The sequence below is a fragment of the Lathyrus oleraceus genome, chromosome 4, assembly GCF_024323335.1.
Source record: "Lathyrus oleraceus cultivar Zhongwan6 chromosome 4, CAAS_Psat_ZW6_1.0, whole genome shotgun sequence".
Taxonomy (NCBI): Eukaryota; Viridiplantae; Streptophyta; class Magnoliopsida; order Fabales; family Fabaceae; genus Lathyrus; species Lathyrus oleraceus.
Window position 1 is genome coordinate 347149760 of NC_066582.1, and position 17454 is coordinate 347167213.

General features: G+C 37.8%; 1 long non-coding RNA gene across 1 annotated transcript; it reads left to right on the forward strand.

Annotated features, from left to right (window-relative positions):
- The first annotated feature begins 3945 nt into the window (after positions 1 to 3945).
- On the forward strand, positions 3946 to 5986 carry LOC127075412 (uncharacterized). Its single transcript, XR_007786438.1, has 2 exons — positions 3946 to 4508; positions 5640 to 5986. It is a non-coding gene; the product is annotated as an uncharacterized LOC127075412 (long non-coding RNA).
- The last annotated feature ends 11468 nt before the right edge of the window (positions 5987 to 17454 follow it).

Sequence of the window (17454 nt, forward strand, 5' to 3'; positions counted from 1 at the left end):
TAAAAAGTCCTCCTTTGACCAATTTGTGTTGATTTCATTTCCCCTCCCTCTTCATCTCAATCCTATTCTATTCTCATTCATTTCATTGACCTATGATATCTCAATATCCTAAGGCTAGTTTATTGCAAAATCAACATAAGTATGGATGAGATTAGGTCCACCCCTTTTGCCATTTTCTTTTAAGTATGGTATGTTTTAGGAGTATGGTTCATAATACCATATCTCTAACATGCATTAACACTAAAATTTCTATTGCCCGACCTCAAATAGTTGTGACTTCTACATAAGTCCAATTCTGATTGCTTAACATAACGCTAAATTTTGACCCAAAAACATAGCATTCTAGTAAGTGAGATTGTAAGTCTCCCCCCTTTCATGGTATTGTGTGTAAACTTGGCCTTTTTTCCTTCCTTTGGAAGATGTCTTGCTCAAGGATCCATGTTTGTGAATAGTGGGTTGAGTGTTCTCCAAAGAATGACTTAAACAACAAAAGAAAAAGCAATACTAACTTCTAGTCAACTAACATTCAACTAACATTTAATTTCAAGCTCTTTACTTTTATGCACTTTAAGTTTAAGTCTTTATTGATTTTCCATTATTCATACCATTTAACTTGTTTATTTTAATGTCATTTTCACTTTGCTCACTTGAGCTTTGTTTTGTGATTATATTGTGATTATATATACTTGTTTGTGTATCTTGTTTGGTTTTGTGGTCTTTTGACCTTAATGTACATAATAACAACAAAAACTCTAAAAAAGGATTTGCGTGGACTGTTGGTTTTGATCTAAGACTTTGGACTTAGAATTAGGCAACATTCCCTATGCAAAAAGACTTAACCAATGCCAACTTTTCTGAAACCAAGTGCTTGTGAAGTGAACTTTCATCTGATGCAAGTTTTGAGATCTCATTTGAGTTCATCTGCTACTTGGTCTTATTGAAGTTGTTACTTTGAACCTGTGTCTAGTGCCTATCTCTGAGCCATTCAAGGAGTATGTCATCTGATACATGGGAGATTATGAAGAAGATCATGAAGTGGCTAAGCTTGGATGTGGCTATCTTTATTTGATGCCTTGCTCTTCATCTTGCTATTTGTGTATTGATATTGCTTGATTCTAAAGTCCAAGGGAAATTTGGGTTTCTATATGACATTCTTGTCTATTGAATCGCAACCCATTGGTCAGATCTTTTCAACTCTCAACTTTTAAGTTTTTGCTTAGGATTAGTCTCTTCATCTCCTCCCACTCTTTAATTTCAAATCTCTCCCTACTTTAAAAATCTTCTTTGGTTGTGTTTTTTTTTAATTTAGACCTTGTTGCAAATTAGAAACTTTGGCCTTATGCCATTGCATTTTCAAACTCTTTTTCTTAACCAAATTTGTAACTAAACTTAACTATACTTGACTTAAAATTTGCAAAAGACAAAAATAAATAACACTCATTCAAACTCTTTTAGGCCTTTTATGACTTTGTTAAACTTAAAATTTTGTTAAAAGCAATGCACTCACTTTGAAATTGTTACCACGAACTACGAGGTTTTGATCCCTCATTTTATGTTGGTACGTAGGCACAAGTCCGAAGGTCTTGTCAAACACAAAAAAATATAATTAATGAATTTTTTTCTCATCCCCACACTCTATTTATTGCAAACATCTTTTATATCAAAACACATGTACACACAAAAAAGGGCTCCCTAGGAGTACCTATGACACTTTAGGTGCTAACACCTTATCTCTGTGTAACCAACCCCCTTACCTGTAATCTCTGACATTTTATTAGTTTTAATTTGAAAACTTCTTATATTTTGGGTTTTGTTCGTACTTTTCCCTTTTCCCATTGGAAACAATAAAAGCGTGGTGACGACTCTGGTTTTACTGACGTCAAGTTTATCCATAGCTTGATGGTCATGAATTTATCGCTACACCAAGGATTTAGGCCCTTGTGCCTACGTATCCTCATATGTGAAATGAGGAAGTCAAAGCTCTGTAGTTCGGCTTACAAATGGAGTATTTGTTTGGTTATTTTTACTGAACAATGTTGACGTTTGTGTGCTACTGTTCATTTTCCTGTATACTTTGTCATGGGAGCGAGAAGTATTTTCTTATTTATAGTAAAATGGATGCGCTTGGATCACACTCTAGCAGTTAAACATTACTTGCTCACACATGGAGGCTTAAGCATCGTTCACGGTAGAACGGAAGTAACATATCTCTTTTGAAAGGTTTTGAAGAGTGTGCACTGAAGCAAAAGATGACTTGATTTGTTGGGGTTGATTTTATGTGCAACGACAAGCATCGTACCCTTGGCTAGATACAATCAACAGTTCTAAAACTCGGGAGTTGAGAGGACAATGTTATCCTAACGACTCATTTTCATCCAAAAGAGATTTAAATTGTGAGAAGAGTTTGGCAAGTCTAATCATTGGAACTTAAAGGGAGACAAATATCTGACCCTTGAATAAGTACAACCAACAATCAGAATACTTGGGAGTCGAGAGGACAATGGTATCCTAACTATCCTTTTTCTCCCTCATAGCACCTAGATCTAACTTGTTTGAATCATTGGATGTTTTAAGGGGGAAGTCAAGTATCGGGTCCTCAAGTTAGGTACGACCGAAAATCCAAGTACTTGAATATTGTGTACAAGCACGTACACCCCATTTTTGCATTCGAGTTTGTTATGAAATTGTTTTGAAAAGGGAACTTGACGTTGGATCAAGTGTTTGAGTTTATTATGAAAAAGTGTGTGTGAAATGAATGAGAGGGATATAATGTAAGAGATTGAGAAGAGAAATGGAAAAGAGATGTGGATCATAGATCATGGAATGGATGGGAGATACTTGACGTTGGATCAAGTACTCGCGTTGCAACGGTGTGAGTTTTATTTGGAAAAAACTTGGCGTTGGATCAAATACCTTTCGTTTCTTTTGAAATGATTTATTTTATCGTTTGTTTTTATCTTTTTATGTTCATGGGGGTGGGGGGACATATGACCCACAATGGAGGGATGTAAGCAATTACATACATGGAAAGGAAAATGGAAAGAAATAAGCAATATTACAAACTATGTCTCATGCCTAAAACATATAAGTGGTATGGTACTTCATACAATACAAGTTAGGTGAATGGGTTAGAGGCATGGCTAGCTAGGAGTGTGCTTGAATCTCAAAGTCACATGTGGAAGCAAACAACAAATGGGGTTAGTTTGAGATCAAGTCAAATAAGAATGATGCAACAAATGTAAGCATAGTCAAAGATTTAAATCAATTCAAATGGAAATGGATTAATCAATGACAAGTAATCAAAGATTTATCATGTGATCATGGCCAATGAAATTAAGCATACAAAACATGCATCACCTAAATTAAAATGAGATTTTCAATTTATTCAATATGATCACAAACCCAAATGAATCGATTAAATGGACAATTAAAACGAACATTAAGCCTAAGGATTAAAATCTACCTAAACATGAATTATGACAATCATCATGCAATATACGGATCAAATAGAAAATTAACCTAATGGAAAATCGTGATAAAATCCACAATCAAACATGTTCATCAAATCATAATTATATCAACAAAAATGGATTATCAAAATCTAACGGCCAATTATCCTAATCATGATAAGGTTAACAATGTGAAATAAACTTCTGAAAAAAATCCAAAATCTAATTAACATGATTAACCTAATATCTAATTCTAATTACCTAATCGATTATAACTATGAATTAACCTAATTATCAAAACTATGTCAAATCCTAATTAACAAAAATCAAGAAACCCTAATTTTAACAATAACAAGCAAAATCAATAGCATGATTAATCAACAAAAATTAACTAATATTAACGTAAATTAAAAAGAGATTAAGCAAGAATTAATGGCTATTAGCAAAACTTAATCATGAACATTGGCGTAGGGGTTAAGAATGTAAAGGAATGGGTATGGATAAATATGAGGACGCTTGGGTCCTCGGGTTCTTGGGCAAAAGGCCCAACCTCAAAATACCCCAAACGGGTCACACCTCCAGGGATTCATTCTCACATTCAAAACAAGGTAGAAAAAGGGAAAGAAAAAGTTCATGTCCAAATACCATACTCTGATCCAAATACGAATGAAACAAAATTTCACGACACCGGAGAAAAATTCACTCGATGGCATCCACGACTCAATGAAAACTCACCTCAACGTTCGATGTACTCTTTCACTCGTGGTTGATTAGGATGAAGATGCAACTTCGTTTGGATCCGTGCGTTCCGTTGAGACGAAGATGAAGCCTTCAGGTTTGTGCGCGTGCTATGTGTTGTTGTTGTCCGATTCTGAATTGGGTTGCGTTTGCGTCGTTGCTGTTGATTCTTTGATTTTCCGTTGATGATGAAGAGTGAAGTGTTGGAAGTGTGATGAGATTCGTGATTGAAGCGATGAATCCGTTTTCTTCACGAATTGTTTGTTGAAGGATTCACGATGATGAATGATGAAGAGTGAAGTTCTCTCCTCCCAAAAATTTGTGAGTTTCATTTACTCCCTCATTTATCCTAGAAATTCTCTCATCTACTTCTCTTTCTGTTTCTGTTTAGTGAATTGGTTCGTTAGAAGTTATTAGGAAAAACCGTTAGAGGTTGTTAGATTTCGGTTAGGTTAGTTGGAGGAAAAAATGGTTTTTTGAAGAAGGTTAGGGAGAGTCCTCAGAACTGATGCAGTTTCCATGAGGTGGAGAGTCTGAGATGAGTCATGGTTCAGGTTTTTGGAAAGGAAGTTTGTTGGAATTTCTGTTGGGAGTTTTCGGTTAGCAGGGTGGCTGGGAATTTCCTAGAATCGTTCAATTGAGGCAGTTTAGGGAATTGGTTAGAGTCAGTTATGTTGAGGGTTATATTAAAGGGTTTTTGAGTTGGTTTTGTAGTGAAGTTTTTTATAGGTTGAAGGGTGGTTTTTTGCGAGGTCAGAAGTTGAAGTTCTATGTTGGAGGTTATTGGATGGTTTTCTATTTGCAGGTTCTTAAAGGAGTTTATTCATGGAGTTATGTTATGAGGAGGTTATCATAATGTGGGGGGTGATTTGGTTATGTTATGGGTCTGTGAGAGTCTGAAGGGTAATTGGGGAGAGGGATCGAATGGAGGTTCAAGGTGGTTTTGTGAGGGTCAGAAGTTACAGGTTGAAGAAAATGTTAGAAGAGAGTCCTCATCCCCATTAGTTGGAACGAAATTGGCCGTTTTTTATGGAAACTGGTTAGGAGCATATTCCATTTGGTTGAAGTTTCGGTTGCCAATTTTTGTTGGGAATTGGTTATTCCACTTTGTTATCAGTTACGAAGTGAAGTTGATTTTTCTCAGTAGGAAATAAAGTTAGTTTGAAATAACTAATTTTGGTATGTGTTAAAACTATTAGCAGTTAGGTATGTTAAAGAAGTTAATATGCACTGGATTAATCTGGTTTAAATGGTTAATTTTGTTGAAAATAAGTGAATGACTCCTTTGCTCTAAAATTGTATATTGTCTCAAAGCTTGTTAATGGTTTTGCAACTTGGTGAATGCTTGTAAATGACTTCATGTCCTTGTTGTGTATTGATTTTGTGAGGTTTGGTTGAATGTTTGAATGCTTGGTTTATGTTGCTAATCAAAGATTGGTTGGTTCTTTGTAGGATGCATACATGGAATGAGGCAAGGCTTGAACAAAGGTTTCAACCCGGCTTGACAAGGCATGGTGTGGCATCAAATTTGAAAAGGATTTGGAGTGAACTTTGGAGATTAGCAATATAGTTTAGGAACATTGTAATGGCTTGTACGTAGGGTTAGGCATAGTCATGTAATTGGATTGATGGTGTGAATGTAATTGGAATGTGGTTATGAATCTTGGAGTTTGGATATTGGAATGTCATGGAAATACTATGGAATTTTGTTGTAAATTTGAAATGAACCTTGTGAATTTGAAATGATAATGATGTAACTGTTTAATTTTGAATATATATGAAATGGTTTCTATATGAAATTGGAAATTGGCCTATGAATTACAAATGGTCATGACTTGAAAATGGACATGGCGTGGTGTAAAAAAGGTCAACAACATGAGTAATGGTTTGGAAAATGAGATTTAGGTGTTAGTACCTTAGGATTCGCATTAATTTTGTAAAACAAATAATGTAATCACCTCTGTTGTTTTAATATGTTGGGTTGAAGAAGTTCAACATCTAGACAAACATGTCATGTAGGATGTCATAACATCGTGACTGTGACATCGCGCCTATGTATAAAACTGAATTAGTTAATTCTGGTATGTGTTAACTGATTCAATATTCTGGGATTAGTTAGAATCCTATGTGACGTTATTTGTGGAGGTCTTGAAGACTCAATCAGAATATTTGGTGAATATACAGTTTCTAAATATGGAGATATTTTAGGAAATAAAAGATTGAAGACCTTGATTGTAGCAGAAGTTTTCTGCTGGCTTTGTAACAGCAAAGGAAATAAAAGATTAAAGACCTTGACTGTAGCAAAAGTTTTCTGCTGGCTTTGTAATAGCAAAGGAGAAGTTTGCTGCGATTTCTAAAGGCCCAAATCCAGTTGGGTGGTTAGGCTATAAATAACAGATTGTAACCTAGGTTTTGGAAGCCTCAAATAATGTAAAATTAGGGGTGTGTGTGAGGTAAACCTCCCAACCTGTGGGAAGGTTACCATGTGTTTCTCAGTGCTCGAAGGCATGAGATTATTTGTAACTCTAAGCCTGTAGGTAAGAGTTTATTATGGTCTTGACGAAGTTGTGAAGCAAGTTCAAGTTGTTTAGCATTACATTGTAATTGTAGTGATAGGAATGGAAACTGGAGGTTTCTATCTAGGAGTTCCTAGGTATAGATTGCATTGGGTAGAGATTAAGTGAAGAGTTGTAAACGGAGGAGTTTAACTCTGAATTAATACTACTGATAGTGGATCTTCTTCCTGGCTTGTTATGCCCCTAGAGTAGGTGATGTTGCACCAAACTGGGTTAACAATTACTTGTGTTTTTACCTTCTGCACGTTATAATTCTGTCTGTTATACAATAAGGTCAAACTGTAATGCTGTAACAGGTGATGTTCAAATCAATGTTGAGACATCATGCTGATAACTGTGCAGGCTCAACAGAAGTAAGTACTATGTTTGATCTCTGCTGTGTCTTTGTACCAGATGGACAAAACTGGGTGTTCTTCCATTCTATGGTGATATAGTAGCAGATGTCGTGACATCTGTGAATGTGTGCATATCAGTACTGAGTTTTAATTTGTATAACTGTCTTGCTGTATTAGTAACAATGTTGGATCAGATATCATGACTTGGAGTAGAACATCTGAACTCTGGCTACACCAGAATTTCAATTGGTATCAGAGCAGGCATCCTGTTCTATTTTTGGATGAGATCCATGGGTGATACTTTCTGGTATCTTGCAACGAGTTATGTTAGTCCTGATGTTAGAACCTGTGGAAGGTTCTGTGATTTCCCTAAATGGTCCCTTGAAGTAGGTGGATGGACTATTCATGACAGGAACTGTGTGTACCTGTCTCTGGAGGTTGGCAATTGGCCTTTATGTGGGACAGCTGTGCTACGTATTGAATCATATTCAAACTTGGTATGTTCTTGGAGGATGATCTGGTGAAATGCGTGTTCATAGGTTGAGTTGTATTATGATTTCCGCTGCATAATACCTGGCAAAACTCAAACTCTGATGTAGTTTCCCCTCATGTGGATGAAAGGCAGTTGTATTCAAGATTTCATCATAATCTACTGAAGATGTCAAAGATACTTGAGTCTCCTCAAGTCCACTCATCATGACGTTCTCACTTCAGGATGGTAAGAATCACCTGATCACTGATTCTTTTACTCTCTTGGGTAGTGTATATGAAGACCTTGAAGACTTTCAAGGAGGGTTTGTTCCAAGGAGGTGGAACTAATGTTCTATGTGATATTAGAACATGTTGTTCAACAAGTATGCAGCTACTGGTTGAAGAGCAGATGTTTTTAGGTGTCAAACAAAGGGATACTTTTGTTTGGAACCTACTCCTGACCTGGAAGAGGAGACATCTGTGTGTGCTAAGTTGACAAGGGTAAGGCCAACTGTGTGTATGCTCAAGAAGGTCACTTTTAGAAGTTTGATCTCTAGAAGTGGAGCTGGTTGAGATGTGACATTGTGCAATTTCCTGCTGTTTGTCTTATTCCTGTAGATTGATCAGGGTTGGATAGTTGTTCCCTGAAGTACTATGTTGTGTTGGAAGACAGGTCCCCTAGATGTTAGAAGTCAATAATGGGGTAATCTGATTGCTATTTCATTTAAGAGGATTGGGACCATGAATCTTTTTATTCAAACACCACGTTTAGAAGTGACAGTTCTTTCAAGGAGTCAGAATATGAAGATTCAGAGGGTGGTTGAGGTAGTATGCTCTGGCAATGCATATCTACTATTGACTGGTGTTGTTTTTTTCACTAGTACTTATGGTCAGCTGGAGTCTGATTGGTGTGATTGGAGTATGTATAGGTATAACTCATAGAGTTAGTTGCCACTAGTAGGGATGGTGTATGTCATGTTGAGACATTTGTGTACAATGCATGGATATTAGTGTGGAGTTTCCATGATTGTTAATTTGAGGGGGAGTTTTGGTTAACCTCCTCACGTTTGGTCAGCCTAGGGTCTGATTGGCTGTTGACCTGTGTCACATGGGTTCTGGTTGTTATGTGACACATTTGCAAGGAAGGATTCATCTCTCTTATTCCTAAGGGTGAATCTAATCTGGAAAGATTCTCAAAACTGTTGAGGTGCTTGCAAGCAGAAGATGTTGACACAAGAAGAGTATTTTCAAAGTATTCTTATGGTTGAAGTATCTGAAAGGAAAATTGGGAAAGGATTTAAGATCAATGTCTACTTGTGCCAAGTACAAGTATTTAATTGATTATCCTAGGAGCTCAAGATAACTGATGTTTTTAAAGATGTTGGAACAGTTTACTTCTGATCTAGGTAAGGAAGTGCATTGGCTAATGCACACTGTGGAGTTAAGAATAAGTGGCAGCATTCTTGACATCATGGAAATAGCCTTGCTTTAGGAAGTGGAATTCTTGGTATAGCTGAAGGGATAGCTTCCAACTGGTCCTTCTGAAGACTCATGCATCAGAGTGTCTGATGTCTTTGGAGAAGAAGCAGGGATTCATCAAGGTGTGAGCTTGGATGACTTAACTGCAAACCTGCAAAATGGAGGTTGTTTACTAAAACTTGGTTCCACAATCAAGTCTATGAGAACGTTGAACTCTGGTTCTGTGAAGGGAGGAAGTTCTTTCAAGTGGCAGAAGAAGGAGCTGAATTCTACAGCTAGATGTTAAAACATAATGTTGTGACATTTGGTTCAACATCATAATCTTAGTTGGTGAAGTGGCACATCAACTTAAGATAGAAGGGTCTACAGAGTTGTAGATTGGGTACTTCAAAAAGATCGTTCTCATTGCAGTACTATGGAGTTGCTGGATGGAGAGGATGTTACATGCTCATGTCTTAGAGAATCTAAGTTGTGTTTAACATGTAGCTTGAAGTTCAAGTCTCACTTGGAAGGTCAGAATATCTTTGGGAGAAGTCTGATAAACGTGGAGAGGTCAAAAAGTGGCATTTGACTTTTTCATATGAGGATTCATGAAGGAGGTAATCAACCAGTGGCATTTGGTCTATCTCAGAAGTGAGTTCGAAGAGTCAAGATAATCAACATATGGCCGCTGATTATTCTTGAGGAAAGTCTAAGACAAGCTACTTTTGAGAAGAAAAGTAGTAATTTGAAGACAAAAGGAGGTGGTTTATTTTCATCTCTTGGAGCTTGTGGAAGGAGTTCTGAGCTATCTATGGAAGATTATCTCTTATAATGGGATGAGAATGTATATGTCCCAATTTGTGTCTGGTTTCTTTTGGCTCAAGCTAGTGACTCAGTGATATCTGAAGATTATCAGATGGTGTTTTTAGTTATGTTGTGAAGGATGTCCTAACTTATGTTAGAACATTTTGTGAAGTGGTTTTCTGTTCTGGTTAGAAGAGAGATTGACACAGAGTGTGGATGAGTTTAGCCAAGAGGGTTGAACAGAGGGTGTGCTCTTGAAGACATGAAGATGCGTCTTATGTTTTCCATTCATCAAGTGGTCTGGATTCTCTTTGAATCAGGAAGTATGTGAAGGTCCAACTTTGGGGTGTTGGATATGTTCATGTGTGGTCTCCAAGTTTCAAGAGGAAAGTTGGTTGTTCATGACAGGGGGAGTTCTGTCTTTGCACTGCAAGAAATCATCAAGCTTGTGGTCTATGTGTTCTCAGATAACAAGGTATGGCACCTTGTTAGTTAGTGGGATGATGTGGTGTGTGTGTCAAGGCTGAATGAGCAGAAGAATGTCTGACCGGATGTCATAACATTGCCTTGGACAATTTGTGTGTCTTACTAGTTGCATCCATAACTAGTAATTCTGTTGTTTGTTGCACAGATTTAGGGGGAGGAGAAGTACCCTTGTGCATGTGTGTATTACTAGTAGCCATAGCTAGTAATTGTTTTGCTTCTGCTGCTGTTTAAACTTCTGATAAATTGTTTAACTGCTGATAGTTTTCCTTGTGAACAAAAAGGACAGAGTGTTCACAAGATGTCATATGTGATGTCTTAACATGAGATATCCTATGTACCTGCTGGAAGTTATATAAGGAAATGTGGATGTGTGGTGCTAGATGTCAAGCTACCACTGGAGGTGAGAAAGTGGTTTTAGGAAATGGTGATAGGGAGAATACATGAAGAATGCAGACAAAAGCAGTGTCGAATGTTAAGACATCGCTTGCAACGTGTCTGACATCATTTATGGAATAGTCTACACGCATTGGAACTGTTGATTTTGAAAAGAAACAGTCAAGAGCTATAAAAGGTATTCAAAGATAGTCTGGGATATTGGTGGTGATTCTCTGACTGATTCTCAACAAATATTTATGGATCTTGACCAAGTATTTACTCCTACCGTTAATTCCTAAGCATGGTCTGACCTATTTAAAGGATGTATCAGCACTCCTCTTCTCACAAGAGCGACATTCCATTTCCTCTAAACCATGGGGTTTGTTAAGATATGGGCATACTGCGCCTGGATATGGTTTTGTGAAGGTTTCATTTATAAATGTTTAGCTAAAAAGGGGGAGAGAAACATTGTCCTGAGGATGTACCAGAAGCAAGAAAAATATGGTAGTAAGGAGAAGTTGGATTCAGGCACAAAAGTCACTAACTGGGTATATCACTTGTGACTTGTGATCTGAGTTAAGAGGACAGTTGTGTCTTGTGATCTGAGTTACATTATCTATGTACTCAGCATTACATATTCTTCAGGAAGCTTTAGTGTTGAGGGGAAGGGTTGTGATGCAGCTGATTCCTATACAGCTTCTTCTTCATGTACACCAAAGTTGGTGTTAGTGATGGTGCTGACAATGACAAAGAGGAAGTGCAGACCCATATTGGGATGTGGTGTCTAGTATAATGTTTATTTGTTTTAGCTAAAATTTGCCAAAGGGGGAGATTGTTAGTATCTTAGGATTGACATTAATTTTGTAAAACAAATAATGTAATCACCTCTGTTGTTTTAATATGTTGGGTTGAAGAAGTTCAACATCTGGACCAACATGTCATGTAGGGTGTCATAACATCGTGATTGTGACATCGCGCCTATGTATAAAACTGAATTAGTTAATTCTGGTATGTGTTAACTGATTCAATATTCTGGGATTAGTTAGAATCCTATGTGGCGTTATTTGTGGAGGTCTTGAAGACTCAATCAGAATATTTGGTGAATATACAGTTTCTAAATATGGAGATATTTTAGGAAATAAAAGATTGAAGACCTTGATTGTAGCAGAAGTTTTCTGCTGGCTTTGTAACAACAAAGGAAATAAAAGATTAAAGACCTTGACTGTAGCAGAAGTTTTCTGCTGGCTTTGTAACAGCAAAGGAGAAGTTTGCTGCGATTTCTAAAGGCCCAAATCCAGTTAGGTGGTTAGGCTATAAATAGCAGATTGTAACCTAGGTTTTGGAAGCCTCAAATAATGTAAAATTAGGGGTGTGTGTGAGGTAAACCTCCCAACCTGTGGGAAGGTTACCATGTGTTTCTCAGTGCTCGAAGGCATGAGATTATTTGTAGCTCAAAGCATGTAGGTAAGAGTTTGTTATGGTCTTGAACGAAGTTGTGAAGCAAGTTCAAGTTGTTTAGCATTACATTGTAATTGTAGTGATAAGAATGGAAACTGGAGGTTTCTATCTAGGAGTTCCTAGGTATAGATTGCATTGGGTAGGGATTAAGTGAAGAATTGTAAACGGGGGAGTTTAACTCTGAATTAATACTGCTGATAGTGGATCTTCTTCCTGGCTTGGTATGCCCCCAGAGTAGGTGATGTTGCACCGAACTGGGTTAACAATTACTTGTGTTTTTACCTTCTGCACGTTATAATTCTGTCTGTTATACAATAAGGTCAAACTGTAATGCTGTAACAGGTGATGTTCAAATCAATGTTGAGACATCATGCTGATAACTGTGCAGGCTCAACAGAAGTAAGTACTATGTTTGATCTCTGCTATGTCTTTGTACCAGATGGACAGAACTGGGTGTTCTTCCATTCTATGGTGATATAGTAGCAGATGTCGTGACATCTGTGAATGTGTGCATATCAGTACTGAGTTTTAATTTGTATAACTGTCTTGCTGTATTAGTAACAATGTTGGATCAGATGTCATGACTTGGAGTAGAACATCTGAACTCTGGCTACACCAGAATTTCAATTGGTATCAGAGCAGGCATCCTGCTCTGTTTCTGGATGAGATCCATGGGTGATACTTTCTGGTATCTTGCAAGGAGTTATGTTAGTACTGATGTTGGAACCTGTGGAAGGTTCTGTGATTTCCCTGAATGATCCCTTGAAGTAGGTGGATGGACTATTCATGACAGGAACTGTGTGTACCTGTCTCTGGAGGTTGGCAATTGGCCTTTATGTGGGACAGCTGTGCTAAGTATTGAATCATATTCAAACTTGGTATGTTCTTGGAGGATGATCTGGTGAAATGTGTGTTCATAGGTTGAGTTGTATTATGATTTCCGCTGCATAATACCTGGAAAAACTCAAACTCTGATGTAGTTTCCCCTCATGTGGATGAAAGGCTGATGTATTCATGATTTCATCATAATCTACTGAAGATGTCAAAGATACTTGAGTCTCCTCAAGTCCACTCATCATGACGTTCTCACTTCAGGATGGTAAGAATCACCTGATCACTGATTCTTTTACTCTCTTGGGTAGTGTATATGAAGACCTTGAAGACTTTCAAGGAGGGTTTGTTCCAAGGAGGTGGAACTAATGTTCTATGTGATATTAGAACATGTTGTTCAACAAGTATGCAGCTACTGGTTGAAGAGCAGATGTTTTTAGGTGTCAAACAAAGGGATACTTTTGTTTGGAACCTACTCCTGACCTGGAAGAGGAGACATCTGTGTGTTCTAAGTTGACATGGGTAGGGCCAACTGTGTGTGCTCAAGAAGGTCACTTTTAGAAGTTTGATCTCTAGAAGTGGAGCTGGTTGAGATGTGACATTGTGCAATTTCCTGCTGTTTGTCTTATTCCTGTAGATTGATCAGGGTTGGATAGTTGTTCCCTGAAGTACTATGTTGTGTTGGAAGACAGGTCCCCTGGATGTTAGAAGTCAATAATGGGGTAACCTGATTGCTATTTCATTTAAGAGGATTGGGACCATGAATCTTGTTATTCAAACACCACGCTTAGAAGTGGCAGTTCTTTCAAGGAGTGAGAATATGAAGATTCAGAGGGTGGTTGAGGTAGTATGCTCTTGCAATGCATATCTACTATTGACTGGTGTTGTTTTTTTCACTAGTACTTATGGTCAGCTGGAGTCTGATTGGTGTGATTGGAGTATGTATAGGTATAACTCATAGAGTTAGTTGCCACTGGTAGGGTTGGTGTATGTCATGTTGAGACATTTGTGTACAATGCATGGATATTAGTATGGAGTTTCCATGATTGTTAATTTGAGGGGGAGTTTTGGTTAACCTCCTCACGTTTGGTCAACCTAGGGTCTGGTTGGCTGTTGATCTGTGTCATATGGGTTCTGGTTGTTGTGTGACACATTTGCAAGGAAGGATTCATCTCTCTCATTCCTAAGGGTGAATCTAATCTGGAAAGATTCTCAAAACTGTTGAGGTGCTTGCAAGCAGAAGATGTTGACACAAGAAGAGTATTTTCAAAGTATTCTTATGGTGGAAGTATCTGAAAGGAAAATTGGGAAAGGATTTAAGATCAATGTCTACTTGTGCCAAGTACAAGTATTTAATTGATTATCCTAGGAGCTCAAGATAACTGATGTTTTTAAAGATGTTGGAACATCTCGTCTTCAAGACCCTGTGCAGAATCACAGGAAGGATAGTACATTGGTTTATGATCTATCACTTTGGTGGCAGCAAAAGCATATGATCTCTGAAAAGGTTTCCTGGAAAGAAACATGTTCAGCCTTGGTATGTACAAGAAGAAGAAAACATCATAGTCCTGATGGTGGTTACTTGGATCAGTTTACTTCTGATCTAGGTAAGGAAGTGCATTGGCTAATGCACACTGTGGAGTTAAGAATAAGTGGCAGCATTCTTGACATCATGGAAACAGCCTTGCTTTAGGAAGTGGAATCCTTGGTATAGCTAAAGGGATAGCTTCCAACTGGTCCTTCTGAAGACTCATGCATCAGAGTGTATGATGTCTTTGGAGAAGAAGCAGGGATTCATCAAGGTGTGAGCTTGGATGACTTAAATGCAAACCTGCAGGATGGAGGTTGTTTACTCAAACTTGGTTCCACAATCAAGTCTATGAGAACGTTGAACTCTGGTTCTGTGAAGGGAGGAAGTTCTTTCAAGTGGCAGAAGAAGGAGATGAATTCAACAACTAGATGTTAAAACATAATGTTGTGACATTTGGTTCAACATCAGAATCTTAGTTGGTGAAGTGGCACATCAACTTAAGATAGAAGGGTCTACAGAGTTGTAGATTGGGACTTCAAAAAGATCGTTCTCATTGCAGTACTATGGAGTTGCTGGATGGAGAGGATGTTACATGTTCATGTCTTAGAGAATCTAAGTTGTGTTTAACATGTAGCTTGAAGTTCAAGTCTCACTTGGAAGGTCAGAATATCTTTGGGAGAAGTCTGATAAACGTGGAGAGGTCAAAAAGTGGCATTTGACTTTTTCATATGAGGATTCATGAAGGAGGTAATCAACCAGTGGCATTTGGTCTATCTCAGAAGTGAGTTCGAAGAATCAAGATAATCAACATATGGCAACTGATTATTCTTGAGGAAAGTCTGAGACAAGCTACTTTTGAGAAGAAGAGTAGAAATTTGAAGACAAAAGGAGGTGGTTTATTTTCATATCTTGGAGCTTGTGGAAGGAGTTCTGAGCTATCTATGGAAGATTATCTCTTGTAATGGGATGAGAATGTATATGTCCCAATTTGTGTCTGGTTTCTTTTGGCTCAAGCTAGTGACTCAGTGATATCTGAAGATTATCAGATGGTGTTTTTAGTTATGTTGTGAAGGATGTCCTAACTTATGTTAGAACATTTTGTGAAGTGGTTTTCTGTTCTGGTTAGAAGAGAGATTGACACAGAGTGTGGATGAGTTCAACCAAGAGGGTTGAACAGAGGGTGTGCTCTTGAAGACATGAAGATGCGTCTTATGTTTTCCATTCATCAAGTGGTCTGGATTCTCTTTGAATCAGGAAGTATGTGAAGGTCCAACTTTGGGGTGTTGGATATGTTCATGTGTGGTGTCCAAGTTTCAAGAGGAGAGTTGGTTGTTCATGACAGGGGGAGTTCTGTCTTTGCACTGCAAGAAATCATCAAGCTTGTGGTCTATGTGTTCTCAGATAACAAGGTATGGCACCTTGTTAGTTAGTGGGATGATGTGGTGTGTGTGTCAAGGCTGAGTGAGCAGAAGAATGTCTGACCGGATGTCATGACATTGCCTTGGACAATTTGTGTGTCTTACTAGTTGCATCCATAACTAGTAATTCTGTTGTTTGTTGCACAGATTTAGGGGGAGGAGAAGTACCCTTGTGCATGTATGTATTACTAGTAGCCATAGCTAGTAATTGTTTTGCTTCTGCTGCTGTTTAAACTTTTGATAAGTTGTTTAACTGCTGATAGTTTTCCTTGTGAACAAAAATGACAGAGTGTTCACAAGATGTCATATGTGATGTCTTAACATGAGATATCCTATGTACCTGCTGGAAGTTATATAAGGAAATATGGATGTGTGGTGCTAGATGTCAAGCTACCACTGGAGGTGAGAAAGTGGTTTTAGGAAATGGTGATAGGGAGAATACATGAAGAATGCAGAAAAAAGCAGTGTCGAATGTTAAGACATCGCTTGCAACGTGTCTGACAACATTTATGGAATAGTCTACATGTATTGGAACTGTTGATTTTGAAAAGAAATAGTCAAGAGCTATAAAAGGTATTCAAAGATAGTCTGGGATATTGGTGGTGATTCTCTGACTGATTCTCAGCAAATATTTATGGATCTTGACCAAGTATTTACTCCTACCGTTAATTCCTAAGCATGGTCTAACCTATTTAAAGGATGTATCAGCACTCCTCTTCTCACAAGAGCGACATTCCATTCCCTATAAACCATGGGGTTTGTTAAGATTTGGGCATACTGCGCCTGGATCTGGTTTTGTGAAGGTTTCATTTATAAATGTTTAGCTAAAAAGGGGGAGAGAAACATTGTCCTGAAGATGTACCAGAAGCATGCAAAATGTGGTAGCAAGGAGAAGTTGGATTCAGGCACAAAAGTCACTAACTGGGTATATCACTTGTGACTTGTGATCTGAGTTAAGAGGACAGTTGTGTCTTGTGATCTGAGTTACATTATCTATGTACTCAGCATTACATATTCTTCAGGAAGCTCTAGTGTTGAGGGGAAGGGTTGTGATGCAGCTGATTCCTATACAGCTTCTTCTTCATGTACACCAAAGTTGATGTTAGTGATGGTGCTGACAATGACAAAGAGGAAGTGCAGACCCATATTGGGATGTGGTGTCTAGTATAATGTTTATTTGTTTTAGCTAAAATTTGCCAAAGGGGGAGATTGTTAGTACCTTAGGATTGGCATTAATTTTGTAAAACAAATAATGTAATCACCTCTGTTGTTTTAATATGTTGGGTTGAAGAAGTTCAACATCTGGACCAACATGTCATGTAGGATGTCATAACATCGTGACTGTGACATCGCGCCTATGTATAAAACTGAATTAGTTAATTCTGGTATGTGTTAACTGATTCAATATTCTGGGATTAGTTAGAATCCTATGTGGCGTTATTTGTGGAGGTCTTGAAGACTCAATCAGAATATTTGGTGAATATACAGTTTTTAAATATGGAGATATTTTAGGAAATAAAA